The following is a 23,901-nucleotide window of genomic DNA, read 5'->3' on the forward strand; positions in this document are numbered from 1 at the left end:
GAATCCACGCGAATGTGACCTAAACATATCCCACACAAGTAAACTTTTTGGGCGTCGTAAACCACCTGCTCTTGATTCCCAAAACTCTCTCAGCCCAATCTTGCAACCATTATCGTTCATCCAACCTTTTTCATGGACATGGACAACGATACCATTTGGAAATTTACTTTGGGCATTAATTTCCGTTTAAAGATAACCATTGGAAGGAGTTTTCGTCCTATCTGCCATACATGAATGAAATGAAATGAAAATCACTTATGTCCACGAGTAGGCTTCAATGAAGTTACTGTGAAAAGCCCCTAGTCGCCACATTCCGGCGCCTGTCCGGGGAGGCTGGTACGGGAATCGAAACCGTGCTGCTGGCCTGCTTGGTCTGCTTTAAAAGCCAGCGATTTAGCCTGTGAGCTAAACAGCCCCATGTTAGTACAACCGTACAATGTGTCTTTTCATGCCCTGTAGTTTTGATAAAAATACTTTTCTCACCAAATTTATTAACGTTGAGTTTGATGGCATATCAAACTTCACGGGTGTTTCATCCATGTTTCCAATGCATGATAACTGATAGCTGTTAGCTTTGCGATGTTTGATTACAAATGTTTGAAAACTAGTCACTTTTTCTTCTATTCTTTTGGGAGTCTCTGTGCAATTTTTGGTTTTCTTCTTAACACAAAGTCATGTCTTTTCATGAACCGCGTACACCATCCAGGACTTGCAGTAAACTCACGAATGCCCATGTTTCTTGCTTCTCGTAAAGCATAAAGTCACATCTGCGGTAAGATACCCAGACGGCGGGGCAGCTTCTAGTTTATCTTTTGTCCCCATATCCCCAAGACTCTGGAAGGAAGGGGGCTATCCAATGAACACTTTTAAGATGTGGTACCAACCAAGTTATAACCGATTCCACCAGCCTCCGTTTCTTACCCTCACTAATACCACCAATATGGGAAGACCACTTGGAATAATATGTTTAGTAAGGGATGTGGTTAAAGGGATATTCGTAGGTGCTAGTCGATGCAAGCACAAATTTGTAGTGGCCAACACATCCAAGGTCTATCCCGTGTATACGTCTCCTCAGTTTTATGGGTATACCCTAGACGCCCCATACGCTAATGGGGACAGGTACCTTCAAGTACTCCCTGATGGCTGAAGGGTTTGACGTGGACAAACTCACTTCATACAATAGGACGTACTTTCTTTGTGGCCACAAGGCATATCCGTGGCTGCCAGAGAATTGGACGGGATCCTGCTACCCGGGGTATGTAGTCCCCTTTATCTACCACCTCGCCAATCTAGCGACCATTACCAATGATGAAGCGACAAAAGAGAGAATAACGAAAACGCAGCGTTACTTCGGGATCCTGCTTCCCCCCATAGGGTAGCTCTTGCAATAAAGGAAATAAGGAAGGTAGCAAAATCTTGGAAGAGGTAACAAACGATACCACTAACATTGGCTGAGATAAGTAATGAAATGGTAACAATAAGAACCGTAGCCCTGCAAAACCGAATGGCCCTAGACTACCTCCTTGCAAACGAAGGTGGGACATGTGCCGTGATTGGTTCGGAATGTTGCACCTACATCCCCGATAGTTTGGAGAATATCACCCACCTCGTGGATCATATCCGCAAAGAGGTTAAGAAACAACATGAAATATCAGGAGGTGGATGGTTAGATTGGTTGTTTGGCGGATCATGGGGGTCTTACCTGGTGCATGGATTAATGATCGTGGGAGTCGTAATACTTGTAATAATCATGCTTAGCTTCCTAATGAAATGCTTGTGTAAAAGTGTCGGTGCAGCAGTAATTCCTCAACAGTTCATACAGCAACATGAAGTGAGCCTAATGGATGAGAAAGAAGATGCAGAGGAACGTAGGAAAATGATAGAAGTGCAGATAGAATGGGAAAGACTGAGGCAAGTGGCTATGGATTAGAAGTTATCATAAAATGATAAAAGGGGGGAATGAGAGTTTGGCTCGAGATAGAATCAGAGCTTGATGGGAAATGGAATGTCAAGGTTTTGTGTAAAATGTATATGTGACTTCTGAGATGAATCGCTTCTGTGTTTGCACTCGGCTTGGTACGGTCGTTATCGCAATCCTGGCTGCGACTGTCTGTAATAACAAGACGCAGCTGGGGAATGGGTTACTCCTTCTAAAGATAAAAATGCTGCGGTATGTAACTAATGAATTAACTGTGCGATTGTTGAGACAAAGGGGTAAATGTATGGAGGAAGGTTTTGGGGGGTTTTGTACCAGTATATAATTAACTGTAACTAAAAGAAATTGCCTTCATTTGATGTAAGTTTAAGAGTTACACTGGTGCAGTCCCGCAGTGAATAAAAGAATCATTGAAGACATCTGGTGTTCAACAGATATTTGCATCCGGACTGAAGTTTAGGAACTTTCAGGTACAGCAGAAATGGAAAAGTATTTTTTAAACCAAACAATGTTCATTCTATGAACTCAAGTTAACCTCTTTAAAACTTACAGTGAACATCTTAGCAACCATTAATTCAAATACAACCTCCAAAGAATACAACACTAAGTAATCCATAAGCTGTCCTTTTAACAACCATAAAACGTAAAAAAAAAAAACCTTTTAAACAGAAGCACATCAGGTTAAAGTCACGACTGAGAGCAGTTATTAGTTTTTAAATCGCCAAAGGATCGATTTTACAGTCTTTGGATTACAGAGAGAGTGACTAATATCCCTTCCGGCTGTGTCTGCAGCTATCCAGCTCTGAAAACGAAACTAAACACAACCTCCTGCCAGCAAACAGCCGAAAACAAAGTACAAAACCTGACAGACAGCCGAGTTCCACCCACACTTTGACATCACTGATAAACATCCATTTCTTAAAGGTACTCTCACATGGATACCTCCCCCCGAGAAAAACAAATAAACCATCAACTTCAAGAATGGTTTCATTTTTCACCTTTTCACTATCCTTTAAGAAATGCACACAGTAAATATACCTTTTCATTTTAAAAAACAACACACGCAAACAGATATAATAATATAGTCCATTTTGTTTTTTGTTTCTTATTCCTCCAACTGGAAACCTTCTCGATTGACAGTCTCTTTGAACAAGAAGGTCTCTGCATGATCCATTCATTTCTCCACCACCTCGGCATTTCTCTTTAAAGTCAGATACTTCAGTTCAATCTGATCGCAGAGTCCCTTGTAATTCTCCAACACAGGAGCATTGGTTATTACAGCTTCAGGCAGTCAAATGCCTGTTGAAAACTCCGCTGTCCACTGAAATTTTCGACGTTTCTTCAGCAAGGTCCATCAGTGGAGCAACCACGCCACAAAACCTTTCCACAAATATTTGATCAAATCTACTCATGCCAAGAAATCGCATTATTTACCATTGTCTTGAGGGTATTGGAAACTCCTCAAGGAAAGTGACTTGGGCTTTTCCAAATTCACTTTTGGCCTAGGTTTATCACCAAACCCGCCTCCTGAAGTCGATCGAATAACTCCATCAGATTCTTCATATGTTCTTTCCATGTCCGGCTGAAAATTACCAGATCGTCGATGTATACCGCACAATTGGTAATCCTGAAACAACTTTGTTAGTTAACTGATGAAATGTGGGCTGGGACGTTTTTCATGCCAAATGGCATAACTTTGAATGGTATATACCATCTGGAGTCACAAAAGCTGAAATCTCCTTCCGCCCTTTCGGATAAAGGTACCTGCCAGTAACCTTTAAGTAAAACCAGTTTGGAAATAAAAGCTGATTGTTCCACTTTCTCAATGCAATCCTCCAACGTGGGATAGGATAAGAGTCCGTCTTGTAACTGCATTAACCTTTCTGTAGTCCACACACAACCATCTGGGTACCATCTGGTTTAGGTACCATCACTATGGATGAACTCCATTGGCTGCAACCCACTTCAATTATGCCATTTTTTAGCATACTCTCAATCTCTATGTTAACCTGTGCCAATCTTAAAGGGTTAAGTCTATATGGATCTTGTTTGATTGGAACAGCATTTCCCACATCAACATCATCTATAGCCATTTTACTACTTTCCAACTTATCTCTACAAACTTGCCCATGCGATATCAATAACTATTTCAGGTCAGTCAGTTTTTCCTCTGGAAGGTAACTCAACATTGTATCCTAATTTTTAAGAACATCCACATTTTCCAAATTAATTTCAGGTCTGTCAAATTCACAGTCATCTGGATTTGGTTCGTCACTTTGAATTCATTTTGCTTTCTTTCCCTTTCAAAGTACCTTTTAAGCACATTCACATGACACACGGTGAGTTTTCCTTCAATCTGGCGTTCTACCACATAATTCACCTCCACTTAATTTCCTTTCAATCTGATAAGGTCCACAATACTTTGCTTTTAAAGGTTCACACTATCACTGGTAACAATACCTAAAACTTTATCTCCACTGGCAAAGCTACGGACTTTGGATTTCTTGTCAGCTACCTGTTTCATCACATGTTGTGCACCTTTTGTCTAGCCAATTCACCTGATCTATTTAATCGTTCCCTAAAATTTGACACTTAATCCAATAATGTAATTTCCGATTTCTCACTCACCAATATTTCCTTAATCAATTTAAGTGGACCTTTTTCTTCATGACCAAAAATTAGTTCAAAAGGACTAAATTTGGTTGATTCATTAGGTGCATCCCTAATTGTAAACAGTACGAATGGAATTCCTTTATCTCAATACTCCGGATAATCGTGACAATAAGCCCTCAAACATTGTCTTTAATGTCTGATGCCACCTTTCTAACGCTCTCTGCGATTCTGGATGGGACACAGTTGGTTTAAATTGTTTTATTCCTAAGATATCCATAACTTCTTTGAATAACCATGAGGTAAAATTTGATCCTTGATCCGATTGTATTTCTGTGGGTAGTCCATGTCTAGTAAAGAATTTAAGTAACTCCTCCAAAATCTTTTTAGCTGTAATACTACGTACTGGAATGGCCTCTGGAAACCTAGTAGACACATCCATTATAGTCAAAAGATATTGATTCCCCCTTTTTGTTTCAGGAAGCGCTCCTACGCACTCTATTAGGACCCTTGTAAAAGGTTCCTCAAATGCTGCAATGGGTATTAAGGGTGCTAGTTTTATCACTGCTTGAGGTTTCCCTATCACTTGACATGTGCGACATGATTGACACAGTTTAACTACAACTTTATGCAGTCCAGGCCAATAAAAATCTTTCTGGATTTTAGCTTGAGTTTTCCTTATTCCCAAATGACCTCCCATTCGTACCTCATATAGGAGTGGTGCAGTGACAACAATTTCCCCCTCAATGCCAGCAAAACTAAAGAGCTGGTCATTGACTTCAGGAAGCAAAGTACGGTACACACCCCTGTCAGCATCAATGGGGCCGAGGTGGAGATGAATAGCAGTTTCAAATTCCTAGGGGTGCACATCTCCAAAAATCTGTCCTGGTCCATCCACGTCGACGCTACCACCAAGAAAGCACAACAGCATCTATACTTCCTCAGGAAATTAAGGAAATTTGGCATGTCCACATTAACCCTTACCAACTTTTACAGATGCACCATAGAAATCATCCTATCGGGCTGCATCACAGCCTGGCAGTGGCGGACTGGCCAGGGTGTCAGCTTGCCCAATGGCAAGTGGGGCCCTGATGAAGTGGGCCCCCTATATCAAATAAAAATGCAATAAAGAAACAAACACAGACAACTGTTTTAGTAATAAAAAGGAATTTGAAAAAAAAGAGAACAGGACACAAATAAGCAGTGCATGAAAAGGAACGAAGCAGGGGAGGTAGTGGAAGGATGTGGAATAGGGGGGCCCGGGTCGGGCATAATTAAGGAAATTCCATGTTTTCAGCAAGAGTATGTGAATTTAAAGATAAAGTTACAATTCGTGATTTGAGATGGTCGGCATCTTCAAAGGATATCAAGCAGTAGTCTTGGTTCAGCCGTTACATCGGTCCGGGGCCCGGAGAGCCAAGAAGGGGCCCGTGAATCTCTGAAGGGCCCTTAAAAATTATAATTAATTAGATAAATAAATCTCCAACTTCTTTCCTGAGATTTGTATTCTAACTTAATAAAATATAATTGTTTTTAAAAAGAGCAATACCAAATAAAAATGCAATAAAGAAACAAACAAATAATCACTCAGTGTATGAAGGAACGAAGCAGTGTTAAACGGATGTGAAAAGGAGTGGAGGGGGGAGGAGGGCTGGTTCACCCAGGTCGGGCATAGTTGGAAATCCACGTTTTCAGCAAGAGTGTGTGAATTTAAAGATACAGTTACAGTTCGTGATTTGAGATGGTCGGCAACTTGAAAGGATATCAAGCAGTACATAGGGTCGTGAGGTCACCGAAAAGGAGAAGCGGTACCTTTGACCGTGAATCATGAGGTCAAAGATATTGAAGTGATAAGCCATGATCGGTAAACTCAAAGGGTTGCGACTTGTAACACTACACTGGTATCAAACTGGACATGTTAACTTTGGTCGTGGGACCATTCTTAATGTCTTACTAGAGTCGGACCAAACGTCTAAGTTTCAACAGTTGTCTCAGTTGCTTGCTGGTGTGAACACTGGACAGTGGATTGTCTCCTCTTCTGAAGCTGCATAGGCCACAGTAGTATTGACTAATGAACATTGCCTATTGAAATGTAAGTAAGTTATTTTATATTTTTTATCAAGTAGGGGTTTATCTGGCGTTCCTTCAAGTTATTCTTGCAATCATCAATATTCATTTTTCCCAATGTGGGCTATTTTTAATTAAGTTTTTATTTCAGGAATATTACCCCTACCAGCATGGAAAAGAAAAAAGCATAAATCTGGGTCACTAAACGCAAAAGAACAAAAAGAAGCAGCAAGGATAGGAATCAGCCAAGCGATGCAGGCCTATTACAGAGTTTATAATACACAAGCAAATCCACATCAATATCCAGTTCTGCAACAAATAATCAAGAAGCAAGAACAATGCTCATGGTGATGATGCAATGACATGCGAGTTACAAGAACAGAGAAGAGCTACTTTGAATGTCAAGACAAATACAAGTGCATCCATTACTAATCAACCCAGGCCCAATATTTCTACTGGCTTCCTTGTTCCGGTATCTGTACTGACTGTAGTTGCACATCTGAACACATAGCTTCAACTAGTGACAGGGAATCAGATATTCCTTCAAGCATAAATGACTTGGTTTCTGAAGCACATCCAGTAAATGAACCTACGCAAGAAAATGAAAGATCAATTACTGGAATCTTCCAGAGTTTGACTTTACATGAATCGACAACAACACATGTCAGAAATGCTCAGCAATATATCAGTGTGGTTAATGATGGCACCTTAGATAAATTTTTTGCAGCATCACTAATTAAAAGGAAAGAAGTATTGAAGCAGAGAAGTATTGTCATGAGGATTATAGACATCATAAAGATGTTAGGCAAGCAAGCACTTCCTTTTCGAGGTCACAGAAATGAATGGCCTACACCATAGATAATGAGGTTCTGAATCATGGCAATTTTTTAGCTACAGTGCAGTTGATGGCAAAATATGACCCCATTATGGCAGCTCACGTTTCTGCAGTGCAAAACAAGTCTAAGCAAAGAATCAAACGATTAGAGCAACAAGGAAAGGCTCAAAGTAAAGGCCGTGGTGGACTTGTTACATACCTGAGTAAAACAACTATAAACATGTTAATCAAAATTATGAACAATATGATACAAGAAAGAATTAGTCATGAAGTTTCTCAAGCAAAATATTATTCTATTCAGGTTGATTCAACACAAGATAATTCATCCATCGATCAGTTTAGCATTATTATTCGGTATGTGCTTAAAGGTATTATCTGTGAGCGACTACTTTCAGTTGTGCCAAGTAATGATGGTACAGGACAGGGACTTTTTGATCTATTGATTGAAACATTACAGCATCTTAAAATTGACCCCCAAAAATGTTTATCTGATAGCACAGATGGCGCTGCAAGCTACCATGGCCAGTATAATGGTTTACAAAGTAAAATTGCTGATGTGGCTGATCAACATGTTCATATATGGTGCTATGCCCATGTCTTGAATTTGGTGATAACTGAAACAACAAAATGTTGTGTGCCTGCAGTTTCTTTTTTCAATTTCCTCCAGAATATAGCAACTTTTGTGAAAGCATCATACAAGAGAATGGCTGTATGGATAGAAGTTGTTGGAAAACATCGAGGACAAGAAAAAATGAAATGATTAAAGCTAATTGGTGAGACCAGATGGTCAGGAAAATCCAATGCAGCAACAACTATATTTGGACATTTTGATGATGCCGCTGCCAGTACTTTCGTAAATCTATTGACATGCTTATCAATGATACAAGATTCAGAAAAGTTTGATGCAAAAACAAAACATGAAGCAAATGTTTTACTTCAAAGTCTTCTAAAGTTTGAAACCATATTGACAGCATTACTTACTTGTATATATTTGAAACTACAACCCCGTTATCAAGTTATCTACAGACAAGTGGTTTAAATACGTTTACTGCATGGAGTTTGGTAGATTCAGCTACAACAAAGTTGAAGGAACAGACAAGAACATTTGATAACGTTCACAGCAAGGCTTTGGAATTTGTAAATAAATGTAATGACAGGATTTCACAGATGAATATGGATGAAAATCAAACATTGGAAATGATGCATTGGAAACAGCATTGCCAGTTAAGAGGCAGAGGAAGAAGAAAAGAATGGCAGATGAGCTTATTGATGATGAAAGAAATTCCTCAGATTCTCTAGCTGATTTTTGAGTAAATGTGTTTAACCTAATAATGGATCGCATTGTCCAGTCACTAGAATCACGCTTTGTACAACACAAACAGTTGTATAAAGATTTGTCCTGCTTGGACCCAGCAAAGTTTAAAACTATTGCAGAGAAGGGCCTTGAAGATGAAGCATTGGAAGGTATTATTAAGCTGTTTCCACAAATCAGCAAAGATCGAGTAATATTGGAATTGTTTTCTTTTGCTTCAAACTTTGATGTATTAAAGCTATTGCTTAATGATGGTGAGAATATGGATTCCAGTTGCAACAATTGTAAAATTTGCAGCACTTGCCCATCGTGTGTACTAAAAATTCTGGCGTCCAACAGACTTCATGACAAGGCATATGATAACCTTTATGAACTTTACAAAGTCATCTGCACACTATCAGTTACTCAAGTCCAATGTGAGAGGACATTTTCAAAGCTAAAGATCATAAAGACAAGGTTAAGAAATTCACTGAGGAGAATTTGGAATCATACATGTTGCTATCCATTGAAAAGGAATTGTTAGATGAATTGGATGCAGAAGCAATTATTGGCAGATTCGTACAATCATCTAGCGAACACAAACGATTGCTCTTAATATAGTGGACTGCATGCAATGCTTTATTGTGCTTTTGAACTATCTGTTAATGCGTAAATTGTGCAGTAAACTATTTAAAAATATCAACCAATTACTTAAAATTTTAAAAAATAAATAAAAAATTCAATTATAACATTCTGTATTTACATTTGGTATATACTGCCAGTAATATGTACAGTACATGTACACTGTAATTACTAAGAAATACACATTTTTTCCACAAAAATGTTAATTGTACCCTTTTTTCCATATGTATTGTTTGAAAATGTTATTTATTCGTTATGAAAATTAAATGATAGCATTGTAGTTGTGGGTGGGCCCCCTTTGTCTCCTGGCAACCAATATTTTTAGAAACTTCAGAGAGTCACGAACACCGCCCAGTCCATCACACGAACCTGCCTCCCATCCATTGACTCCATCTACACCTCCCGCTGCCTGGGGAAAGCGGCAGCATAATCAAAGAGCCCTCCCACCCGGCTTATTCACTCTTCCAACTTCTTCCATCGGGCTGGAGATACAGAAGTCTGAGAACATGCATGAACAGACTCAAAAACAGCTTCTTCCCCACTGTCACCAGACTCTAAATGACCCTCTTATGGACATGACCTCATTAACACTGCACCCCGTATGCTTCATCTGATGCCGGTGCTTATGTAGTTACATTGTATATCTTGTGTTGCCCTATTATGTATTTTCTTTTATTCCCTTTTCTTCCCATGTACTTAATGATCTGTTGAGCTGCTCGCAGAAAAATACTTTTCACCGTACCTCGGTACACGTGACAATAAACAAATCCAATCCAATCATGTGCAACACATCCTTTCTATACCCTACCGGCAATACTACTTGATGAACTTCTGCCCACTTTTCATCCGCCTGCATCTGTAAAGGTCTCCATTTTCTCATCAAGACAATACTTTTACAGTAATAACACTCTGGTATACACTCAGATTCATCTTCCGTATATGCTTTCTGATACATCCGTTTTATTTCTATATCTTTTTGTTGTAACTCTGCCAATTTTCCTGAACTAAAAATATCTGCCTCATTCTCCACTTGTTCTTTTTCAATCATATGATCAAAAATTGTTTGATAATTGCACATCAACTTTATCTTCACTCTTTGATTTCTCCTGTCTTAACCTGTGTCTTTGTGACCTTGTTACTACACAATCCGGAAAAATCCCAGGATACCCGTCCTTCAACACTTCAGTTGTCTGATTTTCCACTGGTTTATCAACCACAGTAGGCATCACTCCCACCTGTGATCCAGCTATATCATTACCCAAGATAAACTGTATTCCAGGACAAGATAGTTTCTCCATTACTCCTACTACCACTTAACTACTCTTCACTGAACTTTCAAACCTTACCTTATATAATGGAACACTACTCCTCTCACCCTGAATTCCACATATCACCACCTTTTCTGGCAACATTCTTCCCAAACTACATAACTCCTATATGTTACCATCAATGATTGACTAGCTCCCGTATCTCTTAAAGTTGTGACTTCTTTACCTGCTCCTCCTGATACACGAGTAAACTTTACCCACACAAGTAAATTCTTTAAAGACATCTGGCACCTTCTTATCAATCACCTCTTGATCAGGCTGTACAATCTTTTGCACCTCCTTCGCTTCACTTAGGCTTTCCTTTACCACTTTAACAAACCCCACTGTCTTATCCTGTTTTACCACATCAGCTTTCCCAGTGCTTTTCTTCAACCACCAACACTGACTTTACATGATCTAGTTTATTACAGTGAAAACATTTGAAATTTTTCATTTCTTTTCCGTCCTGGATTTCTTTTTTAGTCTGAGGTACATTCTCCTTATTATCTCCCATCAGATCACCTTTGCCTCTACCACTTGAGTATCTCTCACAGGCTGAAACTGATGTCGGAAACCAAACTTTGATTTATGAACTAATTCATAATCATCTGCCATTTGCTGCTAATCTCGCAATTTTAACCGTCTGCTCTACGACATGAGTTCTCACTACATCAGGAATTGAATTTTTACCTCCTCCAAAAGTATAATTTCTCTGAGAACTTCATACATTTGATCTATTTTCAAAGCTATTATCCAGCCATCAAAATTACTCTGAGCCTTTCAAACGCCAAGTATGTTTGACCAAATACTTTCCTTAAATTTCTAAACCTTTGTCTGTAAGCTTCAGGCACTAGTTCATATGCAGCTCAGATGGATTTTTTCATCTCCTCATACGTCCCAGATACCTCCTCCGGTAGTGATGCAAACATTTCACTAGCCCTACCTACCAACTTTGTTTGAATCAGTAATACCCACATGTCCTGTGGCCATTTCATTTGTTTAGCTACCTTCTCAAATGAAATGAAAAAGGCTTCTACCTCTTTCTCATCAAACCTTGGCAATGCTTGGACATATTTAAATAGGTTCCCACCAAGCCTTCGATTTTGATGCTCCTTTTCACTATCCTCATCACTATCATCCAACCTTTACGTCTGCCAATTTTAACTGACTGTCATGTTTCTTGGCCATTTTCTGAGCTTCAAACTCCCTCTCTTTCTCTTTTTCCCTGATCTGTATCTCCTTTTCTCTTTCTTTTTGTTCTGCTAGGGCTGTTCTTTCTTTTCTCCTTTCTTCTCACGCCTTTTGTTTTTCCTCTCTCTCCTCTCTCGCTTTTTCTCTTTCTTTTTCCGCTCTCTCTTTCTTTTTCCTCTCTTTTGTATTCAAGCTGCTTTAATTCTCTCTCATGTTCCATTTGTTTAATTTGCAACTGAATTTCTGCCATTTCCAATGAGTCAAAATGTATCTCAGGCAACTTTAAATGCTTAGCCACTGCCGAAATTACCTTGTCTTTTTGCATTTTGTCAGGTAATGTCAACTGCAATGTTTTTGCCAAATCTAACAGTCTGCTTTTAGTCTCTGTCAATAAGGTACAGCGTGTGACCGTCTCCACCCCCAAAAAATTCAGAGCCTCTGAAAGAGCCATTGTCCACAACACACTTCCTACTTAAATTATAATACCACACCTGAAAAGCAACCACAATATGCTCACCTCTCACTGTCTTTAAAGTTCACTAAGCCAATCCAATAGATAGACTTTTATCCCCCTCGAGCCCCCAATTAGTTATGGGCCAGGGTATAGAGAACCCCAAAGTGTATCATGGAGTTCACCTGGCCCACAGCTTTTAATAGATTGTGGTATGGGGAGCACACGGCCCACTCTCCAGGAGTGGTACAGCAGAAATGAAAAAGTATTTTTTTTAAAGCAAAACAATGTTTATTCTATGAACTCAAGTTAACCTTTCTAAAACATAGTGAATATCTTAGCACCATCAATTCAAATACAACCCCCAAAGAATACAACATTAAGTAATCCTTAAGCTGTCCTTTTAACATCCATAAGACTTTTAAAAGACGATTTAAACAGAAGCACATCAGTTTAAAGTCACTACTGAGAGCAGTTATTAGTTTTAAATCACCAAAGGATCAATTTACAGTCTTTAGATTACAGAGAGAGAGACTCATACACCTTCTGGCTGTGACTGCAGCTATTCAGCTCTGAAAACGAAACTAAAACACACCCTGCAATAAACAGCTTAAAACGAAAGTAAAACGCGGACAGACAGCCCAGCTCCACCCACATTCTGACATCTCTGATAAACACCCATTTCTTAAAGGTACATTTCTTAAACACCCATTTCTTAAAGGTACTCACATGACAAACTGTTGTCCAAAATGTGGAAAATATGATGTACGTGGTTATAGAAATTAGATATGACAAGCTCTGCTGTGATGCCCTCCATATAGTAAGAAGTCTTACAACACCAAGTTAAAGTCCAACATGTTTGTTTCAAACACTAGCTTTCGGAACACTGCTTCTTCCTCAGGTGAATGAAGAGATATGTTCCAGAAACATATATAATATATATATATATATATATATATATATATAGAAAAATTCAAAGATGCCAGACAATGCTGGCTTGCGAAATCCTACCAACTTTCCTGGCTTGAGACAATTCACACCTCTTTAACCTGGGGTTACCCCTATCTCTGGATCTGTAAAGATTGAATTACCTGCAAATGCTTGCATTCTAAGCATTGTCTGGCATCTTTGAATTTGTCTATATATAAGTTTCTGGAATATACCTCTTCATTCACCTGAGGAAGGAGCAGTGCTCCGAAAGCTAGTGTTTGAAACGAACATGTTGGACTATAACCTGGTGTTGTAAGACTTCTTACTGTGCTCACCCCAGTCCAACGCCGGCATCTCCACATCATGGCCCTCCATATAGCTCAGGCTCATCGATTCTTACAGCTTTGGGTTGTCCACAAAACAGCAGCTGGCCAAACTGGAGTTTTGCCAGTGGCTTTTGTCAGTAAACCAACATAACATTTCCTTACCATAACAACAAATGAGGAAATCAAGGAGAAATGTAGAACTGCTCTCCTGAGGATGGTGGGTACCTAAGAAAACAAACACAAATCAAGAGGAGAATATCCATATGTGAAGGCTTCATAACTGGGATAAATTCATTTAATCAGGAATGTCCCAGTTCAATTTAAGCATCCATATCCCTGTCACTCGGTTGGTAGATGGGGAAGATGGAATGTCTCCCTGTCCAGGTGGATACCACCAAGTCTCTCTCATTTTAAAAATAAAACCTTCAAATGTGAAAGATCGCCTTCCTACAACCATCTATGATATATTTAGTATGAAAATATTAAATGATGGGTTTCTGACAACCTAAAACAGTCCATGAATTCCACATCAATTTGGCTACATCTCATGCCGGTAGCATACTGCCCTGCTGTCGAATACAGTTTTGTGGAGATTGGAAGATCTGGTCCTGGTCCCTTCCGCCCCTCCAGTTCCCTTGAGTACAGATTCTGAGGTTACTCGAACAGACACACAGGCCTCTTTTAGTGGGTTTGACACGAGTTATATTCAATAGTGGCCTAAAATACCAACGTCGGGATGGATACGTCCTGCCCCCGACCATTTTAGTTTTGTCTCTGCGTTATCAGTTTGCCTCTCGCTCCAGATACTATATGGTTAAGCCATAGAAATACCACAGCCATATCTGCACCATCACCCACCCGCTCCGGATGTGCCAACACGGCGATATCTGGATGAATGTGTGTGTGTGTGTGTGTGTGCGTGGCGGGGTCGCAATAACAGTCGTAACCCCCTCTTCCCCTGAACACCAGTTACATCGTTAACCGCTCGTGCTCTCCGCTCGCGCAGACTGATTGCTACTGCCCGCTCCAGCCGCGCAGACTCAGTCTTCGGCCGCGTGCCCTTGCTGCTGCAGCTGGAGCCGAGCTTGCCTGGGCTGCGGTTGGTGGGGTGGACAAGGCGCCATCTTGTCAGGGGAGAGAGGCATCGGGCGGTTAAGTGATGAAGAATTCGAGGCAGAGAAGGAAACCAGAGGGAAGACAGGCTCGGGTCGCGATGCCAGGTAAGTAAGCCAAGTAATAGCCATGGTTGTCAGAAAAGGTTGAGACCGATGGACCAACAAAACAAAATCTGTATAATTTACCCGAAATTGTTTGCAAATATGCTGCATATGATTTAGATAGCTTAAACAGCTTGCTGTTTGGAAGTGACATTGTGCAAATAATGAATATTGTCATTTCAAATGAAAAATCGAACGATTTAAAGTATTGCTGTGCAATTTATTCATTCTTTGAAAGAGGAAACATTTGAATAATGGAATTTACTTCCACCACACTTTCCGGTAATGCATTCCCGATCTTAGGCACCTTCTGTGTGGAGAATATGTGTGTGATTTAATGCCTGCGTTTTACTTAAGCAAGAGCCGGGCAGCAATCGGTTTGCGATGTAACCAGCCCGCTTCTGTTGGCGAAATCAGGAACCTGCCATAGCGTGGTGAAAAGCCAATAACCACCACTTAAGGCCAATCTCCATACAGTTAACGGGAGTGACCCCCGAAATAACAGCCAACTGTGATCTAACCGCCTCCACAAGAAGTGGTCATGCGGGCGCCGATTATCACACCTTTTTAAAGGGGGGGGGGGGAGATGGGTGTCTCAGCGCACATGCCACTCCCTGAATCATGTGTTCCCATTCCGGGGGTCACCCCAGCCCCTGCCTGTCTGCCCCACCGCCCACCAATAACTCCCAGTGACGATGAAGTCCTCTGGCCGTGCGGCTGCAGACTATTGAGAATATGCAATCATGGTTAAGTGATGCCAGTTTTTCTGTTGTGGAAATCCAGAAATTCTGCGTTGGCATCAACACTTATGCCAACGCTGGCATGGGAACCGTGGCATTTTACGACAGAAAAAATGGCGCAACAACCTCACCGAGACAGCTGCTTTAAATGGGCTAGCACCATCACCACGTGGAACGCAATCAATTCCATGGAAAGCAGTGCCGGATTCGCCGGGTCGGTGGTTGCCGCACATGAGGCTCACACGCCAGAGCCGCACTTAAAACGGTCCTTCCCCCTACACACACCGCCCCAGTCAACAAGATGGCTGTAAGGAGAGCAGCACTACAGTTCAGGGATGCTGAGCTGGACACCCTCCTGGACACTGTGGAGGAGAAAAGGCCACCAGGAGCCGCGCTGTTCACCATGCCTGGGTGCAGGTGGCAGAGGTGCTCAGCACTGTGGCCATCATCCGGACTGGCATGCAGTGCTGGAAGAAACTCCACAACCTCCTCAGGGCAGCCAGGGTGAGTTGGCTGCTCCTTCCCCTGGCACTAAACCTGGCACTGGACGTGGTCGGCAGCCTGGAGGAAATGCAGGTCACCGAGGTGGAATTTGGCGGCTGGCGAGGAAGTGAGACCCTGCTTAGTTGCGGATTCCCATGACACATGTGTAGACTCTCTCCCGGGACCCACTGTTTAACCATACATGTCGTCTTGTGTCTTACAGGGCCTGCTGGAGATGGGGCCTGCCGGAGCCGGTGCCCCCCCCCCCCCTCCCAGACAGCCGAGCACTGACTGGGAGAGCAGCTCGGATCGGAAGATGACACTGACTTTCCGTCACAGCTGTCTCCTACACCCTCCACCATCCCAGAGACTATCACCTCGGTTGGGCACATTTAGTGACGAGGCTCCTGGGAGACTATCTGGTGCGCACCACACATTGCATCCGGTACAGCAGGTGGAGGTAGGAGCAGCTGAAGGGCCAGATGGCCGGAGGGTAGGCCGTCCCCAGGAACCAGCTGCCGTCCAGACGGGTCTCGGTCTTCTGGATCAGCATGTCCCAGGCCTAGGGCATTCTGTGCAGGAGATGTCCCAGGCCTAGGACAGGGCTGCCCTCTGACAGACAGCCATGTGCCAGAGCCACCTGGACATTTCAGCGGCGCTCCTCAGCATGGCCCTGTCACAGCAGGCTATGGCTGGGAACATCGGCGGCATTGCCCAGGCGCTGGCATTATGCAGACACTAGGCATGGTGGCCCACCCCAGAGGGAGGTGGCCCAGTCAGTGGTTGATGTGGTGCAGTCCCAGATGGACATGATCCATTGCCTGTGCTCCATGGCCGCGAGCGTGCGAGGTGCCGGATCGCTGCAACACTTCGGTTCCCCCCTCCCTCCTGTCCCTTGTGCATCTGGTGGGCAGCGGGCAGAACAGGGTAGCACCACGCCACCCGAGCAGCGGCAGGGCCTATCCAAGCCCAGTAACCTCAGGAGACGCCCGCCAACAGGAACCCTTGTCACAGGCAGGAGTCACAGCAGGCCGCCTCCACTCCTGCTGTACCCTCTGAGGAACCACCTCGGCGTAATGTTAGGACCTGTAAGGCTAGAAAGTTAGACACCAGTTAGGTTGGCACAGGTGCCGGGCACAGTTTAGTTACAGGGGCTAGGGCACAGACTATATATATTTCTGCAAAATAAACACCTGTTAACACCGTTGAAACCTGCCTCGGTGCTTTGTCTGATGGGCTGGGGGTGGGCTGGCCGGAGGCATGGGGAGACGAGTGCAGACCCTGTGGGAGGATCGTGCTCCCCACCCCAGGGATTTGACGGAACCATGTAATGAACTGGCCAGTTCGCATGCAAGAATCACCCAGGTGGATGGTGGAAAGTGCTACCGGGGTAGGAGTCAGATGTCAAACAATGTTGAGCACCAGAGCTCATCGCAGAGCGAGTTGTCATCATCCTCCATCCCATGGACCAGACCCGCTGTCACTGCCAACCCAGGGCCCCCAGCTTGTAGCGCCGCAGGCAGGTATAACGGAGCGGTGTGCAAGCGCGCGGATTTGGCAGTGAGAGGTGTTGGTCCGGGGTGGGGTGTCCGTGCTCCATCCAGCACCCCCCCCCCCCCCCCCCCCCTCAGTGAACCTGGAGGCTATCAGAGCGTACCGTGCGCGTTGGCCCTGGTGATAACATCGTGTGGCCTCCCCAGCTTGCCGGGGCCCCATGTCCTGCTCACCATCCCCCGCATCCCCCTCGTCAGATGAGGCCTGCCCTTCCTCCTCGTCCTCTAACACATTGCCCCTTTGCTGCGTGATGTTGTGGAGGATGTAGCAGGCCACCATGATGCGGGTGACCCCCTTGGCATCATACTGGATGGCCCCTCCAGAGCGGTCCAGGCACCTGAAGTGCATCGTCAGGATGACAAAGCACCGCTCAATCACACTCCTGGTCACTGTATGGGCGTTGTTGTAGCGGGTCTCCGCATCGGTCTGTGGCATCCGGATAGGTGTCATCAGCCACGGCTGCAGCAGGTCGCCCCTGTCGCCCAGGAGCCAACGTCTCAGCTGGGGGGTGGGTGCACTCTTGCCCTCGAACATCCCTCTTCTCCTCGAACATGTCAGGAATCACCGTGTGGGCCGGATGAAGGAGTCATGCACACTGCCCAGGTATCAGGTGCATGATGCGCAGCTGATGGTCACAGAAGGGAGATGGGGAAGGGGCAAATTACCTGCCTGCTGGGGGGTAAGAGTGCTTGTCTCCTAGCCTGCCTGCCTGCCTAGAGAAAGAGAGTGAGGGAGGAGTACTGTCATTCCCTTTACTGATTGCCTCCCTGCCTGCCTGAGGACATTACGAACGCAGTGGACAATGGGGAACTGGTGGATGTGGTGTACCTGGATTTCCAGAAGGCATTCGACAAGGCGCTGCACAAAAGGCTGCTGCATGAGATAAAGGTGCACGGCATTACGGGTAATGTATTAGCATAGATAAAGGATTGGTTAACTAACAGAAAGCAAAGAATGGGGATAAATGGGTGTTTTTCTGGTTGGTGATCAGTGGCTAGTGGCGTGCCTCAGGGATCAGTGTTGGGACCGCAATTCTTTACAATTTACATAAATGATTTGGGGTTGGGGACCACTTGTAATGTATCAAAGTTCACAGATAACACTAAAATGAGTGGTAGAACAAAGTGTGCAGAAGACACGGAAGGTCTGCAGAGGGTATAGATAGTTTAAGTAAGTGGCAAGGGTTGGCAGATGGAATACAATGTTGCTAAATGTGAGGTCATATTGCATGTAATAACAGCAATATGGACTATTATTTAAATAGTAAACAATTGCAGCATGCTGCAGTGCAGAGAGACCTGGGTATCCTTGCGCATGAATCGCAAAAAGTTGGTTTTGCAGGTGCAGCAGGTAATTGGATTGGATTTGTCACGTGTACTGAGGTACAGTGAAAAGTATTGTACTGCGTGCAGTCCAGACAGATATTCCATACATGGAAAAAAAATGAAAAAAACATGAAAAAAAACATAAGGCATACACAAATACACAATGTAAATACATAGACACAGGCATCGGGTGAAGGATTCAGGAATGCTATACTACTCAGTAGAGAAGTTGTGTGAAGAGATCAGATTGGATTGGATTTGTTTATTGTCACGTGTACCGAGGTACAGTGAAAAGTATTTTTCTGCAAGCAGCTCAACAGATCATTCAGTACATGGGAAGAAAAGGGAATTAAACAGAATTCAAGAAAATACATGAGAATACATAATAGGGCAACACAATATATACAATGTACTACATAAGCATTGGCATCGGATGAAGCAGACATGGGTGTAGTGTTAATGAGGTCAGTCCATAAGAGGGTCATTTAGGAGTCTGGTGACAGTGGGGAAGAAGCTGTTTTTGAGTCTGTTCGTCCGTGTTCTCAGACTTCTGAATCTCCTGCCCGATGGAAGAAGTTGGAAAAGTGAGTAAGCCGGGTGGGAGGGATCCTTGATTATGCTGCCTGCTTTCCCCCGGCAGCGGGAGGTGTAGATGGAATCAATGGATGGGAGGCAGGTTCGTGTGATGGACTGGGCGGTATTCATGACTCTCTGAAGTTCCTTGCGGTCCTGGGCCGAGCAGTTGCCATACCAGGCTGTGATGCAGCCCGATAGGATGCTCTCTATAGTGCATCTGTAAAAGTTGGTAAGGGTTAATGTGGACATGCCAAATTTCCTTAGTTTCCTGAGGAAGTAAAGGCGCTGTTGTGCTTTCTTGGTGATAGCGTCGACATAAGTGGACCAGGATAGATTTTTGGTGATGTGCACCCCTAGGAATTTGAAACTGCTCACCATCTCTACCTCGGCTCCGTTGATGCTGACAGGGGTGTGTACAGTACTTTGCTTCCTGAAGTCGATGACCAGCTCTTTAGTTTTGCTGGCATTAAGGGAGAGATTGTTGTCGCTGCACCACTCCACTAGGTTCTCTATCTCCCTCCTGTATTCGGACTCGTCGTTATTCGAGATCCGGCCCACTATGGTCGTGTCCTCAGCAAACTTGTAGATGGAGTTGGAACCAAGTTTTGCCATGCAGTCGTGTGTGTACAGGGAGTAGAGTAGGGGGCTAAGTACGCAGCCTTGCGGGGCACCGGTATTGAGGACTATTGTGGAGGAGGTGTTGGTGTTCATTCTTACTGACTGTGGTCTATTGGTCAGAAAGTCAAGGATCCAGTTGCAGAGTGGAGAGCCAAGTCCTAGGTTTTGGAGCTTCGATATGAGCTTGGCTGGGATTATGGTGTTGAAGGCGGAGCTGTAGTCAATAAATAGGAGTCTGATGTAGGAGTCCTTGTTTTCAAGATGTTCTTGGGATGAGTGTAGGGCCAGGGAAATGGCATCTGATGTGGACCGGTTGCGACGATATGCGAATTGAAGTGGGTCAAGGCGTTCCGGGAGTATGGAGGTGATGCGCTTCATGATCAGCCTCTCGAAGCACAGATCTGTCCACAAGAGGGTCATTTAGGAGTCTGGTAACAGTGGGGAGAAGCTGTTAGTGCGTGTTCTCAGATTTTTGTATCTCCTGCCCCATGGGAGAAGTTGGAAGAGTGAATAAGGCAAGAGGGAGGGGTCTTTTATTATGCTGTCTGCTTTCGCAAGGCAGCGGGAGGTGTAGACAGGTTCAATGGATGTGAAACGGGTTCACGTGATGGACTGGGTTGTGTTCACGACTTTATAGTTTCTTATAGTCTTGGGCCAAGCAGTTGCCATACCAGGCTGTGATGCAGCCAGGTAAGATGCTTATTCTGGTGCATCTGTAAAAGTTGGTAAGAGTCAATGTGGACATGCTAAATTTCCTTAGTTTCCTGAGAAAGTATAGGCGCTGTAGTGCTGTCTTGGTTGTAGCGCGACGTGGGTGGACCAGGACAGATTGTTTGTGATGTGCACGCCAATTAAGAAAGCAAATTGAATTTTGTCCATCATTGCTAGAGGGATGGAGCTTAACAAAAGGGAGGTTATGTTGCAGCTGTATCGGATACTGGTAAGACCACACCTGGAGTACTGTGTACAGTTTTAGTCTCCTTACTTGAGAATGGATGTACTGGCACTGGAAGGGCTGCAGAGGAGTTTTACTAGGTTGGTTCCGAAGTTGAAAGGATTGGCTTATGAGGAGAGACTGAGTCGACTGGAAGTTTACTCATTGGAATGTAGAAGAATGAGGGGGGAATCTTATAGAAACATATAAAATTATGAAGGGAATAAATAAGATAGAAACAGGAATACTGTTTCCACTGACAGATGAAACTAGAACTAGGGGGAATAGTCTCGAAATGAGGGGGAGCAGATATGGGACTGAGTTGAGGAGCAACTTCTTCACCCAAAGTGAAGGAGTTGAGGCTACCTCATTGAATGTTTTTAAGGCAAAGATAGGTCAATTTTTCAACAGTAAAAGCATTAAGGGTTATCGTGAGCGGGTGGGTTATGTGGAGCTGAGTCCATGAAATGGCGAGAAAACCCCGCTATGCTATCGCTGACCCCCTAGTAGGACGCTTCAGGGCGGGGTGGATGGGACACCTGAGGGCTCATTCTGCCCAGTACAATTTAGGACCCTGGACTCGTTCATTTTTTCAATGCCGGGGGACAGCGGGGGCTGTTTCTTGGGTTCTTGTCAGTTAGTGGTTGGGAAGGACCCCTTCCCCCTCCGTCCCAGATGCTGTTTTCTGGCACCTTAGCCACCATCCCGGAAATGTGTCCAGAGTTGTTTCTGGGATCTTCGGGTGACTGGGCATCGGGGGCGGAGCAGGGATCTGTGCCACTGCCTCCCTTGGCCTGGTTCCCAATAGGAGCCCAAGAGGAACCCACCTGTTGATAATCCTGGTGGTGGGATCGAGGCAGAGCCGGGGCTAGTCAGTGGGCTTGTGCCGTCTGCCACACTCATTATGCAGAGGGCGACTGCCTGGAGGAAATCAACTCGGTGGCGGGCGGGCAGTGTGCATTTGAAGCTCTCTAGAGCGAGGTGGAGGGCTCACTTGTCCTCAGCACCGGGTCACCCTTCATCCCCTGTGGGGTCCCTAGGAATCTACCACATTTTAATTTGAGCTTTTAAAAAATGTTTCAATAGCTAGTTTAGGCCGTGCCCGATTAGAGCTCCCACCACCACCCCTCCCCCACCCCCTTTTTTGCTTTGACCCCCATTTCCTTCCCGTTTGTTTGCTTGGTGACCTTCCTGTACATTTGGAGATAACTGCAAGTGGTGATTTCTGCTTACCTCCATTGGGGCTGACTGACCCGACTGCAGAACTCGGTGGGGATTTGGAGGAGTATTTTTGCCAATTACTGCTTTCCTTATTGTACTGTTGCTTGTCCTTGGCCTGGACGTTGCCACCTCCTTTGGTTCTGTGACCTGGAGCGAGGAAAGGGTGGCTGTGCAATGTCTTGCCACTGGCGTTGGATCAGAGGCGAGGGTATCTGGTCTCTCCTCCAGCACACCTTGCAATCTATGACTATCCGGTGTTTTTTTTTCCTGCTGGGACTCTTGTGGGAACTGTAGGAGGGGGAGCATGAGGCTGGCTGGCCCAAATGGACACCTTGGATGTGGGTATTGCAGGCATAGAACATAGAAGAACATAGAACAGTACAGCACAGAACAGGCCCTTCAGCCCTCGATGTTGTGCCGAGCAATGATCACCCTACTCAAACCCACGTATCCACCCTATACCCATAACCCAACAAACCCCCCTTAACCTTACTTTTATTAGGACACTACGGGCAATTTAGCATGGCCAATCCACCTAACCCGCACATCTTTGGACTGTGGGAGGAAACCGGAGCACCCGGAGGAAACCCACGCACACAGGGGGAGGACGTGCAGACTCCACACAGACAGTGACCCAGCCGGGAATCGAACCTGGGACCCTGGGACCCTGGAGCTGTGAAGCATTTATGCTAACCACCATGCTACCCTGCTGCCTGCTGCATGTTATTGCGCCTGCTGTTGACCTGTGTTGTTGCTGCCTGTTCACCAACACTTATTTGGTTTTCTTTGTGTAACTGCACTGTTGTGCTTTTGTACCGTTTAGTTTTGTCCGATTGTAATGTTTACCGTTTAATAGCCAAAATATTCCCAAGTGGCTACAGGTTGTGTGTGTGTTCTATGCTCCTGCTGTTTGGCTGCAAATCTGCTTGAAGACCCAGTGTTTTGTTTTCTGGCTGCCTTTTCGAGTCCTGAAGCCTGGAATGAGGCCAAGAAAAACTGTGAACAAGCCTGGTACCTGTCTGCAGAAGAAGAAGAGGTGCTTTCTCACCCCTATGCTAAGCTTTATGTTACTGTGGCTCAGTACTGACTGTTCCTGTTTTATAATTCTGTTGCTGGAATCTGCCATTGGGGGGGGGGGGGGGAGAGAGAGGAGAAGCCAACCAGTTACTGCAAATATCTGGGGCTTAGTTTCTGCTTGTAGCTGCCCTGCTTTCTTTCACCTGGAATGAGGCATGGGCAGGATTTTGGCTGGCCTACGACTGGTGGCTGAAGATGGAGGAGAGTTTGCTCTTATAGTTTGTTGATATCTTCACTGGAATACTTCCAAAGTGGGGCATAAAATAAAACAAGAAATAAATGAGGGCTTGTGAGAAGGGCACTACAGTAAGCATGGTGATTTTAATATGCATGTTGATTGGACTAATCAAATTGGCACATGTAGCCTCGAGAGAGATGTCATAGAGTGTATGAGGGATTGTTTCTTAGAGCAATATGTTATGGAGCCAACCAGGGAGCAGGCTATTTTAGATTTAGTATTATGTAACGAAGAAGGGTTGATAAATTGTCTTGTCATTAAGGATCCTCTTGGAAGGAGTGATCACAGTGCGCTAGAATTTTAAATTCAGATTGAATGAGAGCAGATATGGC

At 44.1% G+C, this 23,901-nt stretch overlaps 1 protein-coding gene across 2 annotated transcripts in view; it reads right to left on the minus strand.

The window, feature by feature from the left end:
* LOC119971449 (Y+L amino acid transporter 2-like) overlaps window positions 1-13,795 on the minus strand; it is a 212,264-nt gene extending 198,469 nt beyond the window's left edge. For both annotated transcript variants that reach the window (XM_038806988.1, XM_038806989.1), the window contains exon 1: window positions 13,749-13,795. The gene's annotated coding sequence lies outside the window, so the exon portion shown is untranslated. The remainder of the gene's footprint in view (window positions 1-13,748) is intronic.
* Window positions 13,796-23,901: the final 10,106 nt, after the last annotated feature.

This window comes from Scyliorhinus canicula, chromosome 9, assembly GCF_902713615.1.
Source record: "Scyliorhinus canicula chromosome 9, sScyCan1.1, whole genome shotgun sequence".
Taxonomy (NCBI): Eukaryota; Metazoa; Chordata; class Chondrichthyes; order Carcharhiniformes; family Scyliorhinidae; genus Scyliorhinus; species Scyliorhinus canicula.